This window comes from Chenopodium album, chromosome 17, assembly GCF_948465745.1.
Source record: "Chenopodium album chromosome 17, dcCheAlbu1.1, whole genome shotgun sequence".
NCBI lineage: Eukaryota > Viridiplantae > Streptophyta > Magnoliopsida > Caryophyllales > Amaranthaceae > Chenopodium > Chenopodium album.
In genome coordinates, this window is record NC_137850.1 from 39,082,973 (window position 1) to 39,104,621 (window position 21,649).

Below are 21,649 nucleotides of genomic sequence, written 5' to 3' on the forward strand. Positions count from 1 at the left end.
ACTTAATTGTGTATACTTATTGCATTATATTGATCTTTTTGCTTCAGTTACAACAAACGATATCAGAGTTAGTTTGGTTGGTTTGTTTGCAATTTTTAATTGACATTGTTTGAGTTAGAGCTTATGCTGATAAGGCTATATCTAATGGTATATATTGTTAAATACGGGTCTGGGCCGCACCTGCAAACCAAGAGAGAAAGTCCATTTTACAAGTTCAAGGAGGTTTCATTCCAAAACTATATGGGACTTCCACAAACAACTGACTCAGCCAGTTGAGAGCCCAGTATCGCTGCCTCGCCCAGCTCTATCAGCAGGCCCTGCAGCTCCGTGGACCGCTCGTCGGGCCTGATAGGTGGTGCAATAGGAGGAGTAGTCTCTTAGCCTTATAAAGTGATCAATCCTCTCTTCTTCAACCAATGTAGGACACTTACATGTGGTGATAATTGGGAGGTTTATTCTTCAACATATATCTAGGTGAGTTATTTATTCATTGTGTTCAAGGGGGACTGTATGGAGTAATGGACTCTCAAACTTGAAGAGTTGAGGATAGTGCAAGTTTATGCGTATTATATGTATCATTTTGAAAGGTGAAATAGAGAATTCACTTTATAAATGAATTATTTCTATTGTCAATTAATTTTAGGATGATACCTCACTATGAACTATGTTAATGAGCTTTTCTCCCTTATCTTTTATCAATCTGTTACAATAAAAAAGATTACATAAGGTAAACAAACGCAAATAAAAATAAACTAAACCATCAATTATTCAATATTTCATCTTATATACTTCGTATTATTATTTAAATAAATATAATTAGCATTACTCGCCATCAAAAAAAAAAAAACCTCCGGTTCTTGAAAGGTAAACTCAGTAATTACTATTCAAGTGGTAAAATATTATAACTTTAGTTTGATTTTAACGTGTTATACAAAAGAAAAACAAGTATGTGGGAACTTGTGATCATCTCATGAATGTTTCTTAATTTTTATATTTTTCACTTATATGCAAGTAGTTGTAGATATCAACAGCTAGTCAAATACTTCACATGTAGGGGTGTTCAAAACGAAAAAATGGATCGAATAGCATCGGACCAGATCGGACAGAAGAGAACTGGCACGATCTCCGGTTTGAGAAATTTGGAATTTTGTTTTTCAATCTGGTCTTGTCCAAAACCTTTAAAACAAGTCATGGACCAGATTGAATAAATTGTGTCACGAGGGTACGCTTATGTTACTCGTATTAAATAAAGGAAGAAATATGATTCTAATTATATATGAGGGAGCCCAGGTTAATAACTGTGCGAAACTTGCTTAGTTTATAACAGGGCATTTTCGTACATTCAACTTCAAAAGTAAGGGTAAAAATGTCTCATGCAAGGTTGATGCTCACTGCTGTTATATTTGCCGTTACTTTGCATTGCTTAACCATGGTTACTTGCTGTCACACCTACCTAACATATCTGACTTTAAGTAGAAGACACGTGTCTTGTCCTTCTTCATCTTTGACTGTGCTCTTTCCCTCTCTCATTGTTTGTTTCTTTTCTTGTTCTTCTCCCGATCCATAACTTGAATTATTCTGCATGTGTAATTAATCTGAGAAATTCGGCACACTTCTCATTTGGGTGATTTGCGATTATCGTGGATTTAGTGTCGAATGCTGTTGTTGTTGGTCTGGGAAATTGCTGTGGAGCTCTGTAAATCCATAGGTTCGTGTTCTTAATTTTTGAAATTATTCCTATGTGGTTGCGTTGTTAATTTGATTGCGGTTATTGTAGGTTTAATTTTTGGATTTTGCTGTAATATGTCTGCATATTCATTTTGAATTTTCCAATTTCAATTGGCTTAATTTCAGCATAAGTCTTCATAAAAATTAGGGGTTTTATTTATTCTTTCTATTGGGTGTATTCAACACAATACGTATTTGCATATAAAGTATTTTTAATACAGTATTTACTCCAATGTGGATTAATATTTGCATATAGTATTGTCTGCGCTTTTCTATTTGAGTTGGATTAAGATTTGCATATGAAGCGTAGATTAGGGGATGTTCTACTGCTTATATTCCATACACTGGTATTGCGTTTAAAGTATTTTGATATTTTGATTTACGATGATTTGTCATCGTTTTCTATTTAAATTGGGTGTTTGAAATAAAAATTGGTTAGCTATTTAGTCTATGAGTGATGTATTTCATGTAAATGTAGGAACAATATTTCGGAGTAAATGTCGAAGAGGAAATTGGAGTTGCAGGAGGTATGAGCTCACATCTAATTTCTGTTTGTATCTTGTAATGTATGTGTCGTTGAACAAATGGGTACTGATTTGGCCGTTGTTGAATGTAGGACGAATGCGCAAGTTCGGAAATGAAATTGGGAGAGAAGGTATGATATTTTCATACAACTGCATATGAAGCTCGTAATTGATTTGATTTATTGACTGTGGTTGAATTGTTTTTGTATCATAAATGAAACTGGAACAGGACAGTTTGGGGGGTGTACTGAATCAAAAAGCAGAAGCACGGAATCCCCATGGGTCTTCACGTAGAACAAAGGTTAGTTCAAATATCATGCTGAATCTGATAACTGAAGCACTTAAACCCCATTCCCCATGTTGAATTTTATTCAAACAATTACAAAATTAAGGCAAACCTTAGGAAAAAGTATAATAGTCTGTCAAAATGAAGCTCAATTTCCCTGAGACAAGTTTGTCTTTAAACATCATTCTCGGTCTTTGCAAGAGCAAATTGTGCAATTAAGGCGGTCTCTATTTGAGCAGGTTTAGTGTCTCTATTCTTTTATGCATCTGATTTTATAGCTATTGGTTTCTTTTAACAAACATCTGTCTATTAAAAAAAAATTGATGGATGGATCAAGGTATCTCCTTGAAGGGCTGGGCATCATTGCTTGGATCAGTATGCAATCATTGCTGTTCTGCATTCTGATTTTGTGAAAAAATGGAAATTATGTGTAATATCCGAGCATTAGGGTAATGCAAGACCATTGAAACTCATTAAATAGAAAGATGGCAGAGTTTATACACATTATGGTGACAAATTGTATTTAACTAACTTGAGTTTATATTTCTCAAGGGACATTTTCATTGTGCAAGCATATGAAATTTAATTTTATGAACAAACCTTAAGATGAATGCACTTGACATGTGACTGACTGGCTACTTTAAGAAGAAGCTAGGCTAATCGTGTAGATTATTTGTGGGTGACGCTGAGACACCTCAACCCTGTTATATGTAGTTCAATTTCCCTGAGACAAGTTTGTCTTTAAACATCATTCTCGGTTTGCCAGGTACCAAATATGACTTGCCGTGTGGAGTCATTTGGAAGAATATGTCAGAAGTTTGACGAGAGAAGGAAGAGGTGGGTGTCTGAAATGGGGTTTTCTGGCCTCCTTCATCTAGCTTCTGGGATGCATATGCCTAGGCAGTTGGCGTACTGGTTGCTGAGTCGGGTGGATCCCATTAGGAAGATCCTAATTTCTCCCAATGGGACTGAGTTTAAGTTGTCAGCGAATCAAGTTTACTGGATACTTGGCATCCCGAATGGTGGCAAGTTTGTTCCCTTGAAAAGAAATATGAGCCTAGATGTTAAGGACCAGGTTGATAAGTTGCTCAGCCGATACGGTCATTCAAGGGAAACAAAATCCAGGAGATATGAAGGGCGTGCGTATGTTGTCAAGGGCATCCATGTCAATTCTACTATAATGGATAGAGTTGAAGGTAGTTGGGAAGAGAACGAGGAAGGTGAATTTAAGACCCTATTTCTCATTCTTTCACTTCATATGGTCCTCTGTCCTACACAGTCACCACGGCTATCTTCCGATTTGTTGCCTGCTTTGACTTGTGCAACTGAATGTCATAAGTATGACTGGTGCAACTTAGTGTTGTCCAAATTTCTATCTTCTGTCTCTTCATTTGCAAAGCGGTTAGATACAACAGGAAATGGTGGTGGTAGCGGTGGCTGCTTGTTGTTTATTGTGGTGAGTACTAGCATCAAAATATCCTTGATTCATTTTGAACTCAGTTATACGTCGAAACGGCTTTTGTGTTTTTTTGTTCCTTAATCTATGATTTGATGTTGTCTTTACTGAAATAATATCCTGTTTTCCTGTTCTTGTTTTGTGATCACCGGAGGTGTTTTACCTGGATCGGCTTATTAGGGATCCCCTTCGGTGGGGGACATTCCCTCGAATAATTGTTTGGGGCAAACATGATTTACGACTTGCTGCTAGAGATGATCGCAGTAGTGATGTTGGTGAATTTGGCAAACTTGGGGTATGTATCTTATTATCTTATCAATAACTTCTCTTTTCCGTGTTATTGACCATCTGTTTCACATCAATAACTACTGTCAATAACAGATGCTCGATGTAGCGTATGGTGAAACCCACCCTCTAGACGCGAGGGACACCAATGGACCTCCTGAGTCTTGGTGTAAGGTATATTGTAGCAGTTGAAAAAGGATTGTATTCCCTCATGTTGAAGGTTTATGTCCGCTGATATTACTAGCTACACATGCAGGTCGAAGTGCCACTAACGAACTCGTCCCCAAAGCCCAGGCGAAGGAGGCCTTGGAATGGAGCTGGTGTATCATGTTTCAATTAAGGCCAGAGGTACCTATTATCATGTATTGAAATATGTTTCTTGTATTGTTGATCAGCTGATTTGTCTCTGACTTTGGAGTGAATAATTGGACATTAAAATTTATAATGTGAAGAAAGGTTTATGGGCTTGGCCCAAACCAACTTGTGGGTTGATTGAATTCGTACTAATATTTTTTGCCTTAACTAACATATGATGATATCAACATATGACCCATGATAAATATTGTTATTCAACATTTGGGCCTGGCCCACCAACTCTACTTAGATGGCCAAATCCGGAGATCATTAGTTTTTTCCCACGGAAAAATTAGATTTAACATCGCTTTCTATATTCGTTTTAGTAAATCATAATTTCGTTTTATTAAGCTTATGTTCTTCAACATTTTGGCCTGGCCCAACACCCGTAATAGATGGCCAAATCCGGAGTCCACCATAAGTAATTTCCCAACGACCAGATTGATTAGCTTTTTAATTGCGAATGGTACGTTTTATTAAATCATGGTTGATGTATTAATTTAGAAATTTATCATAACAATCCTTAATAAATGAACCCCCCAATAACTGATTTTATTAAACTTATGTGCTGCAACATTTGGGCCTGGCCCAACACCCGTATTGTATGGCCAAATCATGAGGACAAGCATATGTTTTTTCCCCAGATTAGCTTTTAAAATTGCTTATTGGTCGTTTTATAAATCAGGTGATATATAATTGTAGAAATGTATAACACCACTCCCTAACAAATGCACCCCCCATAATTTATTTTATTTAACTTCTGTATAGATATCCAAATGTACATATCACCAAACGTTTTAATAGAATTACAATGAAATGGCACGTTTTATAAAATCAGTTATTGGGGGTTGTATAAATTTTGAAATTTATCAGACCATTCAAAATTTTTTATCAAATTTATCAGACCATTCATAAATGAACCACCCCATAAGAATGTTATGAAGCATTCCGTCTCCTAATTTCGTATGTCACTGCTTGGAAGGAAATAATTTTTTATGTGACGACGACATCAGTCTTAACAGCTTGTACTACTAGCATTTAAACATTTTAAAGAAAAAAAAAACAAGGTTTACTGTGAACAAGTCGCTACCATTTGAAGGCTTGTTAAGGAATTTTTTTGACTCTTGTACTTGATGATTCATGTAAAAAATGAAATTTGAATTCTTAGATTTATTATTACTCTCATATGTCTTGTAAATTGTAATATAAGACAGTTCATAGTGTTTCCCTCTTTACAAAATTTTTTGATATACAAGATTTTTTCTTTTGTGGTGTAGTACTATCAACCATAAATTAGGATAGTAATTTCAAATAGGATTGTACTAAACTGTAGTAAAAACCAAAATAGGGATGCACTAGACTATGCATAAAATTAACATAGGTGAGTAGTAGACTATGGTATAATATTTTTTAGGAGTAGGTGGTCCCTACTCTTTGTCTATAAATTACCATAGTTCTTCATTCATAAACTCAGAGCACTTCCACCTCTCTTGTCTAATACATAAGTACGCCCTTATTTGCATTTTTCGTTTTCACTATTTCAGCCATGGTGGTAGGTGACCTTCCATACCCTCCTGCCTTTTATGGTGAGAGAGCCCCTTCTTCCTTTCACCTATTCAGTCACAACAATAATTCCACCCCAGAGATGAATTTCAATGAGTACGTGTACTTCATTAGTGACACCGGCCGCCTTACAACTAAGGTTGTTAATGGTGACATCCTTTGGGCCATCATAGCAAGACCCGTTGAGAGACAGAGTATGCTTGACAAGCTGATGATGGTGAACGAGGTGGGTGACATCGCCCCTGCCCATCTACCAAATATTGCCGATGTAGTCGGTAATGCTGACGTGCAGGAGATAATTGATGAACTTGAAGGCGATGTGAAGGTTGAGTATGATGGAGCCACACCTCTTGTCCCGAAGAAGCTCAAGGAGAAGATCGACCCGAAGCCCATTCTCCGTCGAAGTGGGCCAATTTACTCTATTGCTGAAAAATTCACCTGTGACTTCGGCTCCTACACGGATGACATCGTGTACTTTCATGTTCATTATTATTTACTTGTCTTAAAACCTATTAACACTATTATCATTATTGAATATATTCCATTTGCATGCTATAACATATTGTTTTGTTTCAGGTTCGTTCACCTATGACTTGCCTTACCTTCAATGTGGTTCGTGACCAATTTATGGACGATGATCCGTCTAGCCGCTATTCCACTATTGAAATGTACTCTAAGAAGGAGGATGGGAAGCCAAGTTTGGAGTACGGTGCTAGTGTCATTTTGTGGAATGGGCGACGGATTTCCAGGCCTTCTTTCAAGCCGCATTTCCGCGAGGTTGTTGCAACCCACAAGCCTGCTCTGATGATCGTCACTGAGGTAGGAGCACAGCTCACCAACTGCAGAAGGATAATTGAAGCTCTTGGGACAACAATGACATGGACGGCAGACCCGGGGCTAGGGATACATGGAGGAAGCGTTGTGTTTTGGGATCCAACTAGGTTCCGTGGCGTGGTTCAGGTGTCCGTGTCTGATATCCCCCTCCGCATTGTGGCTACCATGAAGGCGGTTGTTGCGGACTGATCATTTGAAGTGTAAGTGTACTTGTTGATCTTTCAATTTGAAGGGTGTTTGTGGTTAAAATTGCATAGTTTTTAATTTATTTTTTTTTCCAGCAGTAAGGTGGCCATACTCAGTTCTGAACTGCTGGTGGTGGTGTGGTTTGCTTTGAAGCTACGAGATCTGGTGTTCTGGTGTCCTACTTTATGTCTTCAGTTGTGTGATGTATTAATGTTTAATTAAAATGTTGTTTTAAAATTAAGTTAATGTTCTATGTATGATCTACTTATTTTAGATTTATGGTTATGAGGATAATGATGTGTTTAATTGTGTTTATGCTTATTATGTGTAGTCGTACTTTTATGTTGTTATGTACTGTGACTTTATTAAATTAATGATATGTGTGGTACTGTGTTTGTGTTAACTAAGATCTTATTCTTATTAATGTTGATTGAGGCTGTTAGATTTGTAAGGAATTTGCAAATTGATGACTTTCTTATTATTGCCCTTTATTAAGTCAATGGTGAATATTACACACATTCACAATTAATTAATTTAATGTTGGAGTAGATCCCCGTAAATGGATTTGATTTTACTAAAAATTATTATTAATAAAATAACAATGTGTGGGTACATGTTTGTTCTTTAATATTATTATTTAATATTCTATTAAAACTTTACTTGTGTTTAATTTTTCCAGTATGAAAAGCACATGTGTGTGGGGTCTACTTTATGAGACAATAATACATCTAATTGATTTACTTGCACAATATTGAGATTTTTATATTCAGACTCTTCTAAATTTTAGTTTTTTCTAAAAATAAAAATAAATTTTTTTTCTTTCTATTTTGTCCTTTATTTACAAAATGATCTATGTGTTTTAAGTTTTAAGGAGGCTCTATTTACAAAATAAATTTTTTTTTTTCCTATTTTAATTAGGCTCTATTTTAAGGGTGTAGAAAAAAGGAATATGTGTTTGAATAATTTTTGTTTTTCCTTTGGAAAAACTCTTACATTAATTAGATAAACTACTTCCATGAAACAAAATAACAATCTTCCATTAACAAAAGGTGGACCACACCACACTAGCACACCCGTACACATCACAAACTGCAACTAGACATTAATTGAATTACACAACATTAATCAAGAAGGTACTACATCACTAAACAAACATATTTTCCTCCTACAGCTTCTACTTAACCCTTTTAATGATTATCAATGAGTCTCCAATTACTCACGTCGTCACTATCAGCACTAACATTCACCTTGTTGGACAACACAATAAGAGCAAACCCCCCTACAACTCCCTTTGATGATAGGCCGTGCATTGAAATCCAGCTAATATGTTGGCATATGAATCGAGCCATTTGAATGGTGACCCTCGTCTCAGTTAAGAGTATTATGTCTGGCAAATGTAGGTCATTCAATTGTTCTAATTGCTTCATGAACAACTCACGTCCCATATCCCTACAATTCCACGCAATGACTTTAGCTCCGCTTGTTGATTTTCCCCGAGCTGCTGACAACTTCAACGTTGCTCGCCTTCCATCTAAGTTGTGTCCTCCTAACCAAGATGAAGCGACAGAAATGTTGTTGAAGGTAATATGCCCTTCAGTCACAATAACTTTCAAGTCATTGGAGTAGCTATTCAAATCCATCACGTGCACCCCTTCCGATGCAATGGAGAAGGATTCTACCACGTCGGGTAATGCAGCACTGGGGTATATAATGTTACGGATGGATGAAGGGATGAGATTTTGGACACTTATCCCTTCAACACCTCCCTCGTTCGAAAGTGCCCACCTCACCGACATCTTCAAAGCTGGTGGAAGCAAAGCTAGGTCCGATAAATCGGGCACGTGTGCCGGATACACCCCTTTGCTATGTAATACCACAAGGTCACCCATCTCATTTTCACCCCTACATATCCAGGACGCCACATCCCTTGCTTCAACCAGTTTCACTAGTATTGTTCCATCTTTTGTGATGGAATGAGATTGTATAACACCAAACAACCCTCTTCCTGAAAATGGTTTACCTCCCACTGGACGAAGTGGTTTACATGAGATGTTTATAGTGGTTGTATTTCGTTTGTGGTAAGGAACCTTTTTTACGATAAATTTAGGGCGATATTTGGGTTTGGTTATTTTCTTCTTCTTGGTTTTCAAGGTCTTTGCCTTTAGGGTGAATAAACTCAAGGGTATGCTTATTGTGTTTACCATTGTTTCACTTGTGTGTATTTCTCCATTCCTAGGAAAACTATCCTTATAAAGACCAACTTGGAACATCTGGCGCCAAATCCTTCCATTTTCTCTTTTTTAGAGGCGCCAAAACTAAAATTGTTCAATTTGGCGCCATTATTTTATGCCAGTGATCAAATGTAAATGTTGATGCTTGTTTTACATACTAGAAAATAAAGAGGGGGGACCACATACTTGTAATAACAATTTATTTGTTACAAAACAAGTTGTAAAGTAGCAGTATAGTAAGCATGGGAAACAGTCATATAAATTGCCAAGTCATCGATCCATGACAACCTCAAGTGGGAAAAGATTTCACAGCAAACAACTTAACACGTGCCGCAATCTAGAGTGAAGTAATATAGTATATACATTACCTACAAAAAATTCAAATGTATATTGCTCCCTAACGACAAACATTGCTAGCTTTAAGACTCGGTCATGACTCCACTCGAATGAGCTTGACGCTAACTTGAAATTTACTCGTCAAGTTATCAAGTCCAATCTAGTTGCTGCTTATTACTTGACTTGAAAGCTCGTTAAATTACAAGCTAGGAATCCGTTACATAGTATAATTTTTAACCAATTTAAAAATATGTCGATATTTACAAACTTTTGTAATAAAAAAACATTATTTACATACTAAAATCATCTCAAATATTTCTCAAATCACAAAATGACATAGAATGACTCCAATCTCAAATGACAAAAGACGTTGAAGATGGATCCAAACTCAAGTAAACATGATCGACTCGGTCAAACTTAATCAACTCTCGTCTTTGGTCACACCGCTTGGTCAAAAATCGACTCAATAAAACTCGACTCCATATGTTAGCGAGTCGAGTCCAGCTACCCCAGACTCGAGCTAGGCACGCATAATAAGAAGCCCTACTGCGGACAACACCTAGAGAAACTGATAATTTATATTTTCGGATTGCAACTATAATCTCAAATTATTGAAATTGTAACATGTATTGAATTGGTAAACGACATGTGTGTGACATTATAAATTTCTTTTATACTAACTACGCTAAAAACCAAATACCCTATTCCTGTACATGTTTAATGCTAGGGAAAACCCGAACAAGACACTCGATTGAACTACACGGATCATTAATCTATAATTAGCCTAGACCCTTAATTGCTTAAAGAAAGGCCAATCCAATTGCAAATTGTGGCGTCTAAAATCAAAATAATTACGGTTCTAATTAAAATAAGCAAAAGTTACCAACAGACACACTTTCCAATCGGAATACACTATTCCCCTACGACAAACTAGGCAAGGGCGATCAAGAAGCCGTGCCTTTTAAGACGTACGTGTCAACTAAACTAGTAGGTGCAATCTAATAACCATTCCTTCCAAATTAAGCAACCTACCATTCACATGTACCAATTCAAGTGATACCGGATTAACGGAGCACTAACCTATTATCATTGACCTAATCCCTTAAATGGTTAATGAAAGGGCAATCCAAAACACTAGCGTCTGAAATTTGATTATGGCTGTTTCTAGTAGCTGTTTGACCATTTTGATAAGATAAGGAAATGAACTGAACTGAACTGAATTGAGCCTGAACCGAACTTTACTAAAATGAACTCAGATTAACAGAACTGAACTGGACTGAATTTGAACTTAGGAGAATAGGGTTATTTGATTTTAGTAACAAATATCAACTAATTATTAAATATTAACTTTAAGCTATAACTTACTTATTATTGACAATTAAAATTTAATGTTTAATAACTAATTATTAATTGTTATAAAGTAATTGCTTACTAAATAGTAATTAATAATTAATTGGTTGGTCAATGAATTAGGCAAGCAAAAGCTATTTACCAATCAATTCTAAATATGTTGGTATTCAATTTGGTGTTCCCTGTTCGATGTTGACTATTTGGCTATTTCAGTTGGCTCTTTTGACAGGCTGTTTGGCATAGGCTTTTGAGTTGTAGTGTAAAGTAATATTACTTTACAAACGAATGACGTAGTAATATCACTAAAAAAAATATTTTAGTAAGGGTAATAATAAATGTAAAGTCATGTAAATTGGAAAGTTATAATAATTTTTGTTAATAATTTACAAAAACTGCATACATGTTATAAAATATTAATTAATTATAGTATGGGTCTGTTCTCATTGACTGAACTCAGCTGAGCAGAACTGAACTAGAGTGGACTCAGCTAGACTATACTGAACTGGAATTTCAACGTAAGAGAACAGACTCTAACCAACTATAAATTACAATTATTATCCCAATTTGATACGAGTTACTTAAAACTAATAATTGCATCATTACACATCATAGATTATTTCGAAAATTATAATATGTTCATTTAAACCAAGATAACGTGGTGCATGATTTGTTGTGCAATTAATACGAAAAATTGTAATGTGTCCTCATCACAAATTAGGATTTAAAGTAACAAAGATATTTTTTTAAAATTTATAAAATAACATGATATTACTGTAGTTCTCCACCGAAACATTTGGTACATAATTCATTGATTTAATTTTTAGATAATTAAACACAATATCTAATCATACTTCCCAGACCCCACTTGTCTACTAATATATCTTAATAGATATTACACGAACCTTAACTAACTAAAACAAAATGGCACCATAATTAAGTACTTCTTAGTTTCCTAATATTTGATCTTGCAAATTAAATCTGGAAAATGATGGGCTCCCACGTCACTTGAAGCACATTGCACGAAGAACTTTCTTCGCCTTCTGAATTGATGCTGACGGATTCTTGGGTTGGCTTCTTGCACCCTGCATACAATATATGAACAATAAAATGGAGGAAAATTATATTAAATTAACATATTATTTAGCATATAGAATAAGTAAAAATAATGAACACCCTACTTGCACGATGACATTACACAATTGTGGACCCGGAAATGTTGGATTTTGTACGACCTTTACCATCTCCGCCTTCCAGAGCACCACACAACCGCCTCCAAATACTCGAGTGGACGATATAAGTACATTATAGCGACGGGGCAAACGCTCCACGACTTGAATTACGTTTTCAGTAAAATGCCTCGTCTCCACCAAAACAATTATAGATGGATTTATGGATTGTTGTACCAGCTCGAAGTTTCGAATGAATGAGTCCCTCGTTATTCCTCTCACATTCCATGTTACTATGCGTGTGTTGTTGTGGATAGGGGTAACATTAGGAACCCAAGGGAGGGTAAGGACAGGGTCGAGCCCAACATTGCCTCACGTAATGCATGATAGGAAGATTAATTAAATAATTAAAGTGAAATGACTTGATTTATATTTGACAAAATATATTATTAATGTGAGGGTTAAAATTTTCTTATAATTTAATTTTTTTAACTCCGTAATATTTTTTTTTAAAAAATTTTTAAATGCAATTTGTTGGTAACATTGCCATTTTTTTCCTTAATAATTTAATTTTTTAAAATAATATGTCGTTTACACGCAGACTAAATATGTAATTATGCACGGTTAATATTGTCATTCGTTTGTTGAAACGTGTTGATGCACATTTTGTTTTATGTTTCGGATAATATGGTCGAGTACATGGTTGATTAATAGGCAACTAGGTTTGGTAGTACACTGACTATCCTCAAAAACCTAAAAGTATGACATTTTAATTCAATGGAGAAATGAGTAAGAAGGCTTTGGTGCAGGGTTGTTTCGAAAAGGAGGAAAGCAAGTTCATCAAGTGCAACTTTAGTTGCTGCAAATCTGCCAAAATGATTCTCCAAATATAGAATCGTAGACTAATAGCTAATAGGTATGTAGTATTGCTAGTACTAAGCAAAAAATTTGAAATAAATCAAAAGAAATATATACATAATCAGTTAGGGTTGTTTGGTGTTTCGGATAAAAAACGAAATCCAATTCAATACAAACCGAATCATCAATCCGGATTGGATCTAAACTTTAAACCGGATTGGATCGGATTGAGATGTATTGTAAATTCCGTTTTCGGATTGGATCGGATTTACCCTAATTGGATTTCGTAAATAAATTTCTGATAACGAACATCAAATTGTTAAATTTAGCGTGCATAAATGTGGTAAATTTTTTTTTTTAAATACAAAACCTTCCTTCTACCGAAAATAGTATTTCATAAGTAAGTAATTTTCTGATAACGAAAATCGAATTGTAAAAGTAAGCTTCTATACTTACTACAACCCAAAATATTATTTGATACTATACCGTTATGTTGTTATTCACTTTGATTATGTAGTTCCGAAATTCAGTTATTTTTATATACTAATTATGTGAAAAGAAAAATCTTTACTTTGATTAAATAAGAAATAATGTTATAGTAATTATGTGTGCATAAAAATCACATGACAGGGATATCAATTGTCGATTAATAAATGTATTAACCTAAATATTATAACCATATTTTAGTATATTTAAATTGAAGTATTAGTAATTACTTTATAAAGTGTGAACAGTAATTATCTTTGAATGTACAAAGAATACTTGGTGAATAATAAATTGGGAAAATTATGTCTTTTCCAGCCTCAAAATTTAATTAAGAAAACGCTATACAGAGATTTTCAAACAGTGGGATATCGGATGAATTATATTATGATTACGTTCATTACATTGCAAATAAAATCAATGAATTTCAAGTTAGTTCAAGCGATGTCGATTTTTAGTTTTATGGTGGAGGATTTAGGAATTAGGGTTTAGCAAATTATACTTCGAATTGGATCGGATTTGGAATAAATCCAAACCGAAAACCAAACCGACAGCCCTAGGCTTAGTAATAGGGTATCTGTTACAGGGTTTTAGGTTTGAAGGTTTATTGTTTACGGTGTACGTGTGTATGGTTCACGGTTTTGTTGCATGGTTTTAGGGTTAAGGATTTTACCCGGTTATGGTTTAGGGTTTTGGGGTTAGGCTTAGTTAGGGGTGTCCATAATTCGGATGAAGACCGTAATCTATCCAATCCAATCCGAACCCCCGAATTATCGATTAGGATCGGGTCCGAACTTTAAATCGGATTGGATCGGATTGAGAATTTTAGGACATTCGAATTTTCGGATTGGATCGGATTTACCCTAACTGGATCAAATCCAAACCGAAAACCTATGTGTAAAATTAAGCTTCTCTAAATACGTATTTATTTATTTTTTTGAAGTTCCGCCCAAATAATTACTACTACAGAAATTAAAATAAGGATACTTTGTATTAATTAATTACTGATTTGATTTTAAACTAAATAGTTTACCCATTATTTTAAAGCCCTTTATTTGTATTAAAGCTTAATTTTCATAATAGTATTATGAGCTACAAATTACAAAATAATGTATTAGAATTCGTATCCAATCCAAGTAACCGATTTTTATTTCAGATTGCATCAATAGAGAATTTCGGATCGGACTAGATTGAGTAATTGAAAACCAAATTATACTTCGAATTGGATCGGATTTGGAATAAATCCAAACCGAAAACCAAACGGACAGCCCTAGGCTTAGTAATTGGGTATCTGTTACAGGGTTTTAGGTTTGAAGGTTTATTGTATACGGTGTACGTGTGTATGGTTCACGGTTTTGTTGCATGGTTTTAGGGTTAAGGATTTTACCCGGTTATGGTTTAGGGTTATGGGGTTAGGCTTAGTTAGGGGTGTCCATAATTCGGATGAAGACCGTAATCTATCCAATCCAATCCGAACCCCCGAATTATCGATTAGGATCGGATCCGAACTTTAAATCGGATTGGATCGGATTGAGAATTTTAGGACATTCAAATTTTCGGATTGGATCGGATTTACCCTAACTGGATCAAATCCAAACCGAAAACCTATGTGTAAAATTAAGCTTCTCTAAATATGTATTTATTTATTTCTTTGAAGTTCCGCCCAAATAATTACTACTACAAAAATTATTTGAAAGGATACTTTGTATTAATTAATTAAATGTAATTAATTCTAATTAAAATTTTGCATTTGCAAAACCTAACACACTTTGTCCAGTGATTAATCATGCGAACAGAGGCGTCATACCAATTCATAAGTTAATTATTTTATTCAAATATCATACAATCACTCTTTCTTCCATACCCCCAAATAAAATCAAATTTACTAATGTAATCTCAAAAAAATACGAGTAATGTAATCTCAAAAAAATACAGTCACTCGTATTTCTTCTTTGTTAATGGATTCGAGCTGCGTAAAGACGAACAATAAATTAATTTGAATTATGAGTTTGATATCCGTTTTCCCGCAATTGAGCAGAGGAGTTAGTACAAGTATTGTTTCACCAAATAGGAACGGCTATTCTCAAAAGGTGGTGAACTGATGGTACTGTAGAGCTTTGCATCCCATAACGTCCACAAGTTATGACAAATGAAGATGTGATAGGTCTGCGTAGATGTAAAGTCTATTGATGTTCTAATAAGGCCAAAAACAAGAAAAGTAAGATGGAAACCCACTGCATTGAGGTTATCTATAATGAAAAGTATTATTTATAGTACTTGTAAAGCCAAAAACAAGTAAAATAGGACCAAAACCCACTACTTTGGAGTCAAAACACGAAGGACATCCCAGTTTTTTATGCTAGCACGAAAAGAGGAAGCGTAAATACGTGAAGCAACTTCCGAAGCAGAGATTTGCCATCATTGAAATGAAGATATTGTTCAGTACTTTGTAATTAACCCCTTCATGTTACCACAGTAAGTAATTAAGACAACACGAAATCAAACGAACACATTCAATCTATTTTAACGTTAAATAAACCTTGAACTCTGAATATGAAGATACTATTTTGTTACACTAGTAAGATGGAATTAAAAATACAATGCCCTTTGACTGATGTTCTGATTTATAAGCTGGAGTTAATGGCAAAGTGGAAAAAATTAGTGGAGTTATAAGCTGGAGGGAATTCAAGTGGAAAAAATTAAGGTCTTAATCACGTGGCGAACACGAAAATTTTGGATTTAGAAAATTCCTAAACGAGTTACTTGCTCAGCATAGAAAATTAACTTGTATAATGTTCTAATGAAAAAAAATGTAAATTAATTAAATAATCACAAGTGAAAGGGGTGACCTAGAAGGAATACCCGGAATATATAATTCTTAAACGAGTTACTTGCTCGGCAAAGAGAATCAACTTGGACAATGTTCTAATCTAAAAAAAATAATTTAAATTATTTACATAATTACAAGTGAAAGGGTGACCTAGAAGGAATACCCGGAAAGAATAATTGTTAAACGAGTTACTTGCTCGGCAAAGAAAATAAACTTGGATACCGTTATAATTAAAAAAAATAATTAAATTATTTACATAATTACAAGTGAAAGGGGTGACCTAGAAGGAATGAATACCCGGAAAGAATAATTCATGAACGAGTTACATGCTCGGCAAAGAAAATAAACTTGGATACCGTTATAATTAAAAAAAATAATTAAATTATTTACATAATTACAAGTGAAAGGGGTGACCTAGAAGGAATGAATACCCGGAAAGAATAATACATGAACGAGTTACTTGCTCGTCATAGAAAATTAACTTGTATAATGTTCTAATGAAAAAAAATAATTAAATTATTTACATAATTACAAGTGAAAGGGGTGACCTAGAAGGAATGAATACCCGGAAAGAATAATTCATGAACGAGTTACTTGCTCGTCATAGAAAATTAACTTGTATAATGTTCTAATGAAAAAAAATTTAAATTAATTACATAATTGCAAGTGAAAGGGGTGACCTAGAAGGAATACCCGGAAAGAATAATTCCTAAACGAGTGACTTGCTCGGCATAGAAAATTAACTTGTATAATGTTCTAATGAAAAAAAATTTAAATTAATTACATAATTGCAAGTGAAAGGGGTGACCTAGAAGGAATACCCGGAACGAATAATTCCTAAACGAGTGACTTGCTCGGCAAAGAGAATCAACTTGGATAATGTTCTAATCTAAAAAAAAAAATTAAATTAATTACATAATTGCAAGTGAAAGGGGTGACCTAGAAGGAATACCCGGAACGAATAATTGTTAAACGAGTTACTTGCTCGGCAAAGAAAATAAACTTGGATACCGTTATAATTAAAAAAAATAATTAAATTATTTACATAATTACAAGTGAAAGGGGTGACCCAGAAGGAATGAATACCCGGAAAGAATAATACATGAACGAGTTACATGCTCGGCAAAGAAAATAAACTTGGATACCGTTATAATTAAAAAAAATAATTAAATTATTTACATAATTACAAGTGAAAGGGGTGACCTAGAAGGAATGAATACCCGGAAAGAATAATTCATGAACGAGTTACTTGCTCGTCATAGAAAATTAACTTGTATAATGTTCTAATGAAAAAAAATTTAAATTAATTATATAATTGCAAGTGAAAGGGGTGACCTAGAAGGAATACCCGGAAAGAATAATTCCTAAACGAGTGACTTGCTCGGCATAGAAAATTAACTTGTATAATGTTCTAATGAAAAAAATTTAAATTAATTACATAATTGCAAGTGAAAGGGGTGACCTAGAAGGAATACCCGGAACGAATAATTCCTAAACGAGTGACTTGCTCGGCAAAGAGAATCAACTTGGATAATGTTCTAATCTAAAAAAAAAAATTAAATTAATTACATAATTGCAAGTGAAAGGGGTGACCTAGAAGGAATACCCGGAACGAATAATTGTTAAACGAGTTACTTGCTCGGCAAAGAAAATAAACTTGGATACCGTTATAATTAAAAAAAATAATTAAATTATTTACATAATTACAAGTGAAAGGGGTGACCTAGAAGGAATGAATACCCGGAAAGAATAATTCATGAACGAGTTACATGCTCGGCAAAGAAAATAAACTTGGATACCGTTATAATTAAAAAAAATAATTAAATTATTTACATAATTGCAAGTGAAAGGGGTGACCTAGAAGGAATGAATACCCGGAAAGAATAATTCCTAAACGAGTTACTTGCTCGGCATAGAAAATTAACTTGTATAATGTTCTAATGAAAAAAAAATGTAAATTAATTAAATAATTGCAAGTGAAAGGGGTGACCTAGAAGGAATACCCGGAATATATAATTCCTAAACGAGTTACTTGCTCGGCAAAGAAAATTTACTTGGATAATGTTCAACAATTACAAATGATACTCCTAATTAATAAAAAAAATATTTAATTAATTTCAATTACAAATTAATACTCTTAAGACCTTAAGTTCACTAGGAAACAAACATGAGCAAACCCTAAGGTTTGGTTGTTATAAATAGGGCTAAGAACCAAGTACAGATCACAATCTACACATCCAAAAGTGTTATTATCTTATCTAAAATGAAGCTCTCCCTTAAGCCATCCCTTTTATCCAACAACACCAAAATATCCTCAACATACGGATCATCATCCAATGGCTCTCCAACACCTCCCAAAAAAAGGGGTCGGAAGAAGGCCAACCGTTTGTTGAGGACAACATTAACGAATAATGCTTTTGATGCTCTTCACGACCCACTCCCACCAATCCAGTACAATGTGCCGTGGTGCACTATTGTGAAAGTGAAGAAGGAAATGCATGCTGGCCTAGTTGGCAACAAATGTGCTAAACACAACCCTGATGAAGTCATCATTGATCATGATGACATCCCAAAAGAGCATGAACTCCGTCGACCTGTGCGGTGCAGCAGTGCCACTCCCATACTTAAGCTGGACGACGGCAACAAGCCAAGGATTGGGCGTTTCAACGTCTATTACCTCGTTGTTTCTAGCAACAACGACGGTGACCTTGGTGTTATGTACGCCATCACTGGGAACCAAACCTTCAAGGAAATTTACGACGACTACGCTGATAAAGTAGATTGTCGTGTGAAGGACATGTTCTTGACCAATTCAAGAACTGGAGGGATTATATCTCCCCAAAGCATTGCATGCTACGTTGGGCTCAGGCATGGTGACATGCTCCATGCAAGTCACAAGGTTTTTTAGTTTTTTTTTTGTTTTTTTTTTTATTATTTTTTACTAAGTTTTGACATATATTTAAAAATAAATAAATGTTGACTTTGAAATTGTTGTTTTTTATTATTTTAGTTTTTTTTTTTGTTTTTTTTTTATTTTTACTAAGTCACAAGGCTTTACATTCTAATGAAATTGTTGTACTCATTCCAGAACCCGGAAGCAAACATGGATGCATGGATCAAGAAGTTCTACCTAACTGATGTGAGTGACAACCCAAGGAAAGTGAAAGTTGAAGGCCGCCTTGACACGAAACTGAGCAACATCTACCACATGTGGGGTGAAGCATTCAAGTTCGACCCTAAGAAGGTGATGTTGATGAATAACTGCCGCGTTTTGAGCCCAACTCAGACTGTTGGAGGTGCTAAAATCCGTAACAAAGGGATTGTCTATGCCATTCCTAATGTCCGCTACCATCGCTGTGTTCGTGAATCAGACAATGAGTAGAACGTAGGTCATGTTATGGGAGATGTCTAAGAATCTGTGTCAAGTCCTCGTTTTAAATTAGTGTTTATGGAGTATTATGCTATGTTTTATTTTCTTAATGTAGTAGTTCTGGAGTATGCTATGTTTTAGTTTCTTAAACTAGTAGTTTGGACTTTGCTATGTTATGTTGATGGTGTCTAATTAGAGTCTAAAAGTAGTGGAGTTGTTGGTGTTAATTGTGACCCCTAGGTGGTCATTGGTAGTACCAATCTCAAGTCGTGTATTGTTGGTGTGTTAAACTCTTGTGTTGTTCTTGTGATATAATATATGTGTTTGTGTTAAAAAAATTGCATTTACTATGTTATTTAATTAATTTTAGATAAAATCAGGGTAAAGAGACAAATTATTGGTGCATTTAAATCGACATTTGAATCATTGGACCATGCTTTATTTATGACACTTAATCAAATATAAATTAGTAAAACTAAGCACAGGTCCATGATTTATTAGAATAAGAAATTATGAAAGGGTCATTAAAAAAAAAGGATACAAAATTGGGCCAGCCCACCACGATAGGAGTCCAAAAAAAAATTAGGAACCTAAAGAGGACAATAAGTTCAGTGCAATCATTTGTAATGAAAATTATTGTTTCTTTTATTGTTTTTTTTTTTAACTATATGGAAGAAATAATTTCCCTAATAATAAGTCACATCCAAACACAAGTAGTAATATAGGTCTGTAAACCCAAATTAAAATGAACTCCGTCTCAAAAAAAAAAAAAGAAAATTGAAATGTCGAAATTAATATGAAATGAATGATAATAAAAAATTGTGTCATGACTCAAGATTAATGAATGTTATAAAACACCTGGAGTATTTATTTATTTAATAATTTCACTTCTAACCATTATAAATACAAGATAAAAAAAATAAATAAATAAAATATGTCTTTTTTGGCAAAAAACAAAAAGAATTTCTTACAAGGCCATACAATACCATTGATTGGGCCAGCCCACTGCGTAGATAGTAAAACTCCTGGGCCAGCCCAACGTAAAGAACCTAATATTGGCCCCAGAAAACCATACCCATGGCCAATTCAAAACACATAACAAGGCCATACAAACAACTTCAAGGCCCAAATAATTCAAGGCCTGCCCAGAACTTTGGCAATTTCCGAATTCAAAGCTGTCAAAGGTTCCAGATAAGCAGTTCATAGTCTTAGAAGAGAAACAAGTGCAAACACCTAAACATCACCAGGACAATACAAACATGCAGTAGACAGTTTTCACAGTAAGGGGTTTACCTAAAACTGAACAGACTAGAAATGATACTACTGCTGCAATACAAACAGCCTAAAACCATTGAAAAGAAGACAGATGGTGGCAAACATTACATAACAGAGATTATACTAATCATCATGAAGCAGTCAACTAGGATGTCCTCAGAATTCCATTGAAACCTCATCATCCTCTTCAAAACATGTAGCCAATTTCGCAGGAGGGCGGTTCCTTATATGTCTCTTGGTTTTCTTCTTACCCTGCAAACAGCCCAGATATATATCAACTACTAGTTCACAACAATGACAATACCCCTTAAACGGGTGTACTGAAGATACATATTTACAATTCTATTACCTTAGCCGGCGCAACGGGGACCCTTGGAATCGTAGCACGCATAGCACTCAGAGGTAGATCCATATCCATGTCTGCGTCTGTGGGCTGCACATCAGAGGTGAGTTGCACATCCTTTCCCTTAAACAGCAGCACATGGCACACCAGTGTGAGATTCAAACATTTATACAGAGTACAGTGGCAAATGT